Source organism: Triticum dicoccoides, chromosome 5B, assembly GCF_002162155.2.
Source record: "Triticum dicoccoides isolate Atlit2015 ecotype Zavitan chromosome 5B, WEW_v2.0, whole genome shotgun sequence".
Lineage (NCBI taxonomy): Eukaryota > Viridiplantae > Streptophyta > Magnoliopsida > Poales > Poaceae > Triticum > Triticum dicoccoides.
The window spans coordinates 434,132,522-434,142,576 of NC_041389.1; positions in this window are offsets into that span (position 1 = coordinate 434,132,522).

Here is a 10,055-nt window from a genome sequence, read left to right on the forward strand (position 1 = left end):
CTCATAGACCGAAAGCGGAAGCGTTAGAACAACGCGGTTGATGTAGTCGTACGTCTTCATGGCCCAACCGATCAAGCACCGAAACTATGGCACCTCCGAGTTCTAGCACACGTTCAGCTCGATGACGATCCCCGTACTCCGATCCAGCAGAATGTCATGGAAGAGTTCCGTCAGCACGACGGCATGGTGACGATCTTGATGTTCTACCATCGCAGGGCTTCGCCTAAGCACCGCTACAATATTATCGAGGAGGACTATGGTGGAGGGGGGCACCGCACACGGCTAAGACATCAAGAGATCAATTGTTGTGTCTAGAGGTGCCCCCCTGCCCCCGTATATAAAGGAGCAAGGGGGGAGGGGGCGCGCCAAGGGGAGTCCTACTCCCACCGGGAGTAGGACTCCCTCCTTCCTTGTTGGAGTAGGAGAAGGGGGGAAAGAGGAGGGAGAGAGAGGAAGGAAAGGGGGGGCGCCGCCCCCCTCTCCTTATCCTATTCGGACTAGGGAGGAGGGGCACGCGGCCCAGCCCTTGCCTCCTCTCCTCTTCTCCCCTAAGGCCAATGTAGGCCCATTAAGCCCCCGGGGGTTCCGGTAACCTCCCAGTACTCCGGTAAAATCCCGATTTCACCCGGAACACTTCCGACATCCAAATATAGGCTTCCAATATATCAATCTTCATGTCTCGACCATTTCGAGACTCCTCGTCATGTTCGTAATCACATTCGGGACTCCGAACAAACTTCGGTACATCAAAACTCATAAGCTCATAATATAAATGTCATCGAAACCTTAAGCGTGCGGACCCTACGGGTTCGAGAACTATGTAGACATGACCGAGAACCGTTTTCGGTCAATAACCAATAGCGGAACCTGGATGCTCATATTGGCTCCTACATATTCTACGAAGATCTTTATCGGTCAAACCGCATAACAACATACGTTGTTCCCTTTGTCATCGGTATGTTACTTGCCCGAGATTTGATCGTCGGTATCTCAATACCTAGTTCAATCTCGTTACCGGCAAGTCTCTTTACTCGTTACTTAATGCATCATTCCATAACTAACTCATTAGCTACATTGCTTGCAAGGCTTATAGTGATGTGCATTACCGAGAGGGCCCAGAGATACCTCTCCGACAATCGGAGTGACAAAACCTAATCTCGAAATACGCCAACTCAACATGTACCTTTGAAGACACCTGTAGAGCTCCTTTATAATCACCCAGTTACGTTGTGACGTTTGGTAACACACAAAGTATTCCTCTGGTAAACGGGAGTTGCATAATCTCATAGTTGTAGGAACATGTATAAGTCATGAAGAAAGCAATAGGAACATACTAAACGATCAAGTGCTAAGCTAACGGAATGGGTCATGTCAATCACATCATTCTCCTAATGATGTGATCCCGTTAATCAAATGACAACTCATGTATATGGTTAGGAAACATAACCATCTTTGATTAATGAGCTAGTCAAGTAGAGGCATACTAGTGACTTTAAGTTTGTCTATGTATTCACACATGTATCATGTTTCCGGTTAATACAATTATAACATGAATAATAAACATTTATCATGATATGAGGAAATAAATAATAACTTTATTATTGCCTCTAGGGCATATTTTCTTCAGTTGGTGTCACGTGGCTCGTTGATGTAGAACCATCCCGACTGCTATCCTTTGACATTTTCCACGATGGAGCCTTCGGGCCAGGTGACATTGGGCATCTTGCCCACCATGGCGCCTCCGCACTCAGCTTGCTGACCGCTCACCACCTTTGGCTTCACATTAAAAGTCTTCAGCCATAGTCCAAAATGAGGTGGGATGCGGAGGAAGGCCTTGCACACAACGATAAATGCCGATATGTTGAGGATGGAGTTGGGGCCAGATCATGGAAGTCCAGCCCGTAATAGTACATCAGTCCATGGACGAATAGGTGGAGGGGAAATCCCAGCCCGCGGACGAAGTGAGAGACAAACACTACCCTTTCCTGGGGCTCTGGGGTGGGGACGATTTGTCCCTTGGACAGAAGCCGATGGGTGACCTCCTTGGCCAAGTACCCGGCCTCACAGAGCTTCTTGATGTCCTTCTCCTTGATGGAGGAGGCCATCCACTTGCCTCCTGCTCCGGATCCGGACATGATTGGAGTGTGTTTTTTTGGTGGAAAAGGCGAAAGCTTGGGCACTGGAGCTCGAGAATGGATGGGCAGAGGAAGGAGAAGGCATGGGTGAACTAGGATGAATCCTTATCCCTTTATAAAGGCAGTAAAAATCGTGTGCCTCCCCACTCGCCTTAAAACTCGCTTATTCCCCAAGCGCCATACAAATGGCACGGTTGGGTTGCCCATACCCATATTGATGAGAATCCCGTGATAAGGGGACATGATCTCTACTTTGACAAGACGTGCCAATAAAACCGCACCTCAAAATACGGAGGGGCAGGCTAAAAACGGTTCGAATAATGACCGGGCCATGGCATGATGTCATGTTACGAAAAGTTGTCAGCGGATTGGACTCGTGGAATATTATACTCTCAACAGTGGTATGTGGAATTTATTTTGCAGAGCTGGACACGATTCTTGTGTTCAAGATCTACTTTGAAGTATTCGGAGAAGGAACCCGCCTTGCAATGCCGAAGACAATCTGCGCTCTGGACTCATCGTCATTGAAGCCTGGTTCAGGGGCTACTGAGGGAGTCCTGGATTAAGGGGTCCTCGGACAGCCGGACTATAAACATAGGCCGGACTATTGGGCTCTGAAGATACAAGACAGAAGACTTCATCCCGTGTCTGAATGGGACTCTCCTTTGCGTGGATGGCAAGCTTGGTGATTCGGATATGTAGATTCCTTTCTCTATAACCGACTTTCTGTAACCCTAGCCCCTTTCGGTGTCTATATAAACTGGAGGGTTTAGTCCATAGGACAAGAGACAACAATCATAATCATAGGCTAGCTTCTAGGGTTTAGCCATTACGATCTCGTGGTAGATCAACTCTTGTAATACACATATTCATCAAGATCAATTAAGCAGGAAGTAGGGTATTACCTCCATAGAGAGGGCCCGAACCTGGGTAAACATTGTGTCCCCCACCTCCTGTTACCATTAGCCTTAGACGCACAGTTCGGGACCCCCTACCCGAGATCCGCCGGTTTTGACACCGACACTAGCCCCTTCAATCTTTTTGATTCCACTCGAAACCATGAAATTTCCTCGGTGATGGTTCAATTTATTAAAGGCGTGCATGAAAACATAAGACAAACATTCTCAATTTTTTACCAGGGCATGGTGAGGCCATACCATATGGCACCACGCCAGGAGTCATGTTTTCCAAGCATGTATTTCATTTTTGTATAGTACCCAGTAAACACATTTCCTAGAAATATCTGCCCTTCCTTATAGAAGGCATGAGAATTTACTAAATAACACGATCATGGTTTTCCAGACCGTTCTCGTGCACCTTTTCAAGCACCGATTGTTTGAATTTGACTTATGTGCATTAATGCCTAGAAAATGCACATAATCCCCTAAATATTGTAAATGAACCCGAAAAAGTGCCAAATTTGAACATGGTGATTAGCGGGGTTTATGTTCATCGTAGAAAAAAACTCATGGACAAAGGACAAAGGAAATTTGGATTCTCATTCAATCTCAGTGATTTACTATCGCACACGATTCATCTTTGTCACCTCTGGGAACCGTGTGTTCTCATTCACACATGCAAAACAAAAAGGAAAACCCTCGCCCCCTTCGTCCCCACCCACTCGCTGTGGACTCCTCCACAACTCTGCACCTCATCAACTTCTATCGCGGCGGCCACCCTAAGCTCGACGGCGCTGTTGTCGGCGGGCAGAGGTCGCGCTCCAAACGGCATGGGATTTCGCCCCTACCGCTTTCCGCCGCCTATCTGCACCGGCATTCTAGACTGTGGTCGACTGGGGTTTCTGCGGGATTGGGCCAAGATTTTTCTCATGGAGAAGGTAATCAACTTAGCGAAATATTCACTCATCTCTTATCACAGTCTGTCTATCGTTGTTAATCAACTGGTGGAAATCACCGTGGAATCATTTTTGTTCTAGCTGATTTGTGGGTGTTCACTCATGTATCCAGAGTGCGAGCACAAGTCGGGCAAGTGTGGTCGCGGCCAGTCGGAAACGAAGTTCTATCTCAACATTCTGGATGACTTCAGGGAGCGCTCGGTATGTTCAATCTCAACCTACCATGGTCGGTATGGCCTAAATTTGTGAACATATATTGTCTGTTGCTACATTATCTATATATTTGCATCAAATCTTTGTTACATTATCTATTTTTAATTATATATGTTTGTACTTTGCTTTTATCTATGTATTGATATGTTATATCAGTTACTCCCACATTTCCATCTTGCTCTGTTATTTCAATATATCTAATTTACGATCTTAATTTTCATTTCAAGCAGTACATCCATTGCTTTGCAAGAACATGAGTAGAAGGAAATCTTGGGCTTTACTTTGTTGATGACTCCCAGGATGTCATATTAACAACGCAGCATGGACATACAATTTCGGTTAGCGTAAAACTTGATAAAGATGGTCACTCCTATTTTAATGTGGACCATTGGATAAAAATGTCTAAGTGTTTTGAACTGCTGGCAATAAAATTCTAGTGCGTGCACCACAACCTAGTCTAATTAACATGGATGTTTACTTCCCCAACGTCATCAACCGATCAAAGTCTGATCGAGGTTAGTGTCCTTTCAACTTTCTCCATGTTGTCATATTACTTAGCAAAATCGGGGTATTCGTTCTGACTAATTTATCACTATTTAAGCAACCAATTGTGATTTCATTTTCTAACTCTGTTCCTAGGCAATAATAAATTATATTTACCAAATTATGCGCACTATATATTCCTCTACCATGTTTGAAATAAATAATACCTTTCCACCTTTTAAGCAGGATATGTTGGATACATAGTGAAAATCTGTATGTTACTAAGCGTACCAAATTTCACTGGAAGGACTTGAAGCATGTCATAAACTTTGTTGATAATCTGACAGAGATAGCACAACGTATGAACGCTGGATTTTGGATGGGATTAATCATACCTATGGTGCACACATTGAACAAGACCAATTGTGTGCACAAAACGCTGGTAAAAAGTATTATTTTAATGTTGATGCTCATAAATATATATCTTCAACGATATGTTACAGTTGGTTTTTATTCTACATTTCAACAGAAATTGCCCGCTGTAGGAGTTCCTGGTTTGATTTCCCGGCGAGGTCGAATTACACTTGTGCCTGCTAATAACGCCAAAGTGATTGCAAGGTACTGCATTTCCTGCAGAAATGGAGCCATTCAAATTAACAAGTTCTTGCTTGTTGTGGCAATGCATCCATATTGGAAAATTGGAGACATTATTCTACTCATGCTCTACCAAGGCACAGGAGGGCTCTTCATTTTCATTGACGAGATGCCGAGTCGCCATGATCAAGCTGCTTCTAGCAGATAGTTGTGGTTGTTGGCCCTCGGCCTCTTAAAATGTGCTATCTGTTACTATGTTAAGTATGTTGATATGGACCATATGGTTGTTGGCTATTAGCCTCTTAAAATGTGATAGTTGTTACTATGTTAAGTATCTAGATATGGACCATATCGTTGTCAAAACTGTGTTATGAAGATCCTCCTTTTGTCAAATAGTGTAACCATTATATATATGTTACTCAAATGTTGTTAGCCAAGTTCTTAAATTTTCATGGAAAGTATTAGTATCGTACACAGTTCTTTGAGTTTAAGCGTGTGCCCGATGTCCAGAAGGCATTTGCATATTAACTGTCCATATTGCAAATTCACACACATGTTAATATAAGGAAATGTATGTGTAACTTACTAATCATCGCACATGAGTACTCGTAGACGCATCGTGTGCGATACTCCTAGCCACCACAAGCAACTAGTTTGCATTTTTCAAAGTTTTTTGTACACACAGAATTGCACATGAACTTACTGTATTAACTGTCTGTGTTGTAATTTCTCATCGCAAACAGTTCATCCGAGTCGGCTGTTGCCACGTATCACACACATCTTGTTTACAGGACTCATATGTGTTCTTTTGGCTCATCGCAAATAGTTCATCTATGTGAACTGTATGCCGCATTTCACACACATCTTGTTAAGTTGAACCGTTTCTGTTGTGTTCCTTAATCGAAACCAGTTCGTCCGAGTGAACTGTATGTCATATATCACACACACCTTGATCTGGCTAACTGTTTATGTTGCCCTCCCTAATAGCAAACAGTTCATCATAGTGAACTATATGCCGTATATCGCACACACATTGATATGGATGCCCATTTCTGTTGTTCTGCCTCATCGCAAAAAGCTCGAATGGACTAATCGTGTGCCCTGCATCGCACACGTAACTAAAATCTGAACCATGTTTGATGGCTCCGCCATCGCAAATGTTTTGCACCTTTTTTGACGGTTCTTTTACACCATCGTCTATGATTAATGCATCGCACATAGTTTTGTCAAAGGGTCTCTGATCGTAGTGTCGCGTTAGCAGCATCCTGCAGTAGTGCAAACTCGTAACTCAAATATTTGCCTCTGCAATCGGATCGTAGAAACTTTATTATCTTGTTACGATGATTCTCCACTTCACTCTGAAATTCTTTGAACTTTTCAAATATTTCAGACGTGTGTTTCATTAAGTAGATATACCCATATCTTCTCAAAGCATCTGTGAAGGTCAGAAAATAATGATACCCGCCGCATGCCTCAACACTCATCGGACCGCATACATCGATATGTATTATTTCCAATAAGTCATTGCTCGCTCCATTGTTCCGAAGAATGGAGTTTTAGTCATCTTGCCCATGAGGCATGGTTCGCAAGTATCAAATGATTCATAATAAAGTGATTCCAAAAGTACATCTGCATGGAGTTTCTTCATACGCTTTACACCAATATGACCTAAACGACAGTGCCACAAGTATGTTGCACTATCATTATTAACTTTGCATCTTTTGGCATCAATATTATGAATATGTGTATCATTATGATCGAGATGCAATAAACCGTTCACATTGGGTGTATGACCATAGAAGGTTTTATTCATTTAAATAGAACAACAATTATTCTCTGACTTAAATGAATATCTGTATTGCAATAAACATGATCTAATCATATTCATGCTCAACGCAAACACCAAATAACATTTATGTAGGTTCAATAGTAATTCCAAAGGTAGGGGGAGTATGTGATGGTGATCTTATCAACCTTGGAGTCACTTCCAACACACATCGTCACCTCGCACTTAACTAGTCTTTGTTTATTCTACAACTCCTGTTTGGAGTTACTAATCTTAGCAACTGAAACGGTATCTAATACCTAGGGGTTACTATGAACACAAGTAAAGTACACATCAATGACATGTATATCAAATATACCTTTGTTCACTTTGCCATCCTTCTTATCCGCCGAGTATTTGGGGTAGTTCCGCTTCTAGTGACCATTCCCTTTGCAGTAGAAGCACTCAGTTTCAGGCTTAGGTCCAGCTTTGGGCTTCTTCACAGGAGTGACAACTTGCTTGCCATTCTTCTTGAAGTTCCCTTTTTTTCCTTTTTCCTTTTTCTTGAAACTAGTGGTCTTGTTAACCATCAACACTTGATGCTCCTGTTTGATTTCTACATTCGCCGATTCCAGCATCGCGAAGAGCTCGGGAATCTTTTTTTGTTATCCCTTGCACATTATAGTTCATCACGAAGTTCTAATAGCTTGGTGATAGTGACTAGAGAACTCTGTCAATCACTATCTTATCTGGAAGATTAACTCCCACTTGATTCAAGCGATTGTAGTACCCAGAAATTTTGAGCACATGCTCACTGGTTGAGCTATTCTCCTCCATCTTGTATGCAAAGTACTTGTCAAAGGTCTCATACCTCTCGACACGGGCATGAGTCTGAAATACAAATTTCAGCTCTTGGAACATCTGATATTCTCCATGGCATTTCAAAATGTTTTTAAAGTCCCGGTTATAAGCCGTAAATCATGGCCCACTAAACTATCAAGTAGTCATCATTACGAGCTTGCCAAACATTCATAACGTCTGCATCTACTCCTGCAATAGGTCTGTCACATAGCGTGCATAAAGGACATAATTCTTCTGTGCAACAATGAGGATAATCCTCAGATCATGGACCAAGTCCGCATCATTGCTACTATCATCTTTCAACTTATTTTTCTCTAGGAACATATAAAAAATAAATAGGGAGCTACATCGCAAGCTATTGATCTATGACATAATTTGAAAATACTATCAGGACTAAGTTCATGATAAATTAAGTTCAATTAATCAAATTACTTAAGAACTCCCACTTAAATAGACATCCCTCAAGTCATCAAAGTGATACATGATCCAAATCAACCAATCCATGCCTGATCATCACGTGAAATGGAGTAGTCATCAATGGTGAACATCTCCATGTTGATCATATCTACTATATGATTCACGTTCGATCTTTCAGACTCCAGTGTTCAGAGGCCATGTCTATACCTGCTAGGCTTGTCAAGTTTAACCCAAGTATTCCGCATGTGCAAAACTGTCTTGCACCCGTTGTATGTGAACGTAGAGTCTATCACACCCAATCATCATGTGGTGTCTCAACACGATGAACTGTCGCAATGGTGCATACTAAGGGAGAACACTTATACCTTGAAATTTAGTTAAGGGATCATCTTATAATGCTACCGTCATGCTAAGCAAAATAAGATGCATAAAAGATAAACATCACATGCAATCAAAATATGTGACATGATATGGCCATCATCATCTTGTGCTTTTGATCTCCATCTCCAAAGCATCATCATGATCTCCATTTTCATCGGATCGACACCTTGATCTCCATCGTTGCGTCGTGGTCGTCTCGCCAACTATTCCTTCTACAACTATCGCTAATGCATAGTGATAAAGTAAAGCAATTACATGGCGTTTGCATTTCATACAATAAAGAGACAACCATAAGGCTCCTGCCAGTTGCCGATAACTTTTACAAAACATGATCATCTCATACAATAACGTATATCACATCATGTCTTGACCACATCACATCACAACATGCCCTGCAAAAACAAATTAGACGTCATCTACTTTGTTGTTGCAAGTTTTACGTTCTTACCTACGCATCAAAACCACAACGGTGTTTCGTCAAGTTTGCTATTTTAACCTTCTTCAAGGACCGGCCGTAGTCAAATTTGATTCAACTAAAGTAGGAGAAACAAACACCCGCCAACCACCTTTATGCAAAACTAGTTGCATGTCTATCGATGGAACCGGTCTCATGTATGTGGACGTGTAAGGTTGGTCCGGACCGCTTCATCCCACAATAATGCCGAATCAAAATAAGATGTTGGTCGTAAGCAGTATGACTACCACCACCCACAACTCTTTGTGTTCTACTCGTGCATATCATCTACGCATAGACCTAGCTCTGATACCACTGTTGGGAAACATACCATGCAATTTCAAAAAAATCTTATGCTCACACAAGATCTATCTAGGAGATGCATAGCAACGAGGGGGAGAGTGTGTCTATGTACCCTCGTAGACTGTAAGCGGAAGCGTTTGACTATGCGGTTGATGTAGTCGAACTTCTTCTAGCTCCGACCGATCAAGTACTGAACATACATCACCTCCGAGTTCTGCACACGTTTAGCTCGATGACATCCCTCGTCCTCTTGATCCGGCAAGATGTCGAGGAAGTGGATGAGTTCCGTCAGCACGACGGTGTGGTGACGATGATGGTGAAGTGATCCGCGCAGGGCTTCGCCTAAGCACCGTGAGAATATGACGGGGGGTGTAAATTGTGGAGGGGGCGCTGCACACAACTAACAATTGATGTTGTGTGTTCTAAGCGCGCCCCCTCCCCACATATATATAGGTGAGAGGGGAGGAAAGGAAGCCATGGGGCGCCCCAAGTAGGATCGAATCCTACTTGGGATTTCTCCAAGTGCCCCCCCCCCCGCCCTTTATTTTTTTCATCGAAGAAGAAAGGGGAGGGGGAAGAGAGAAAGGAAGGGGG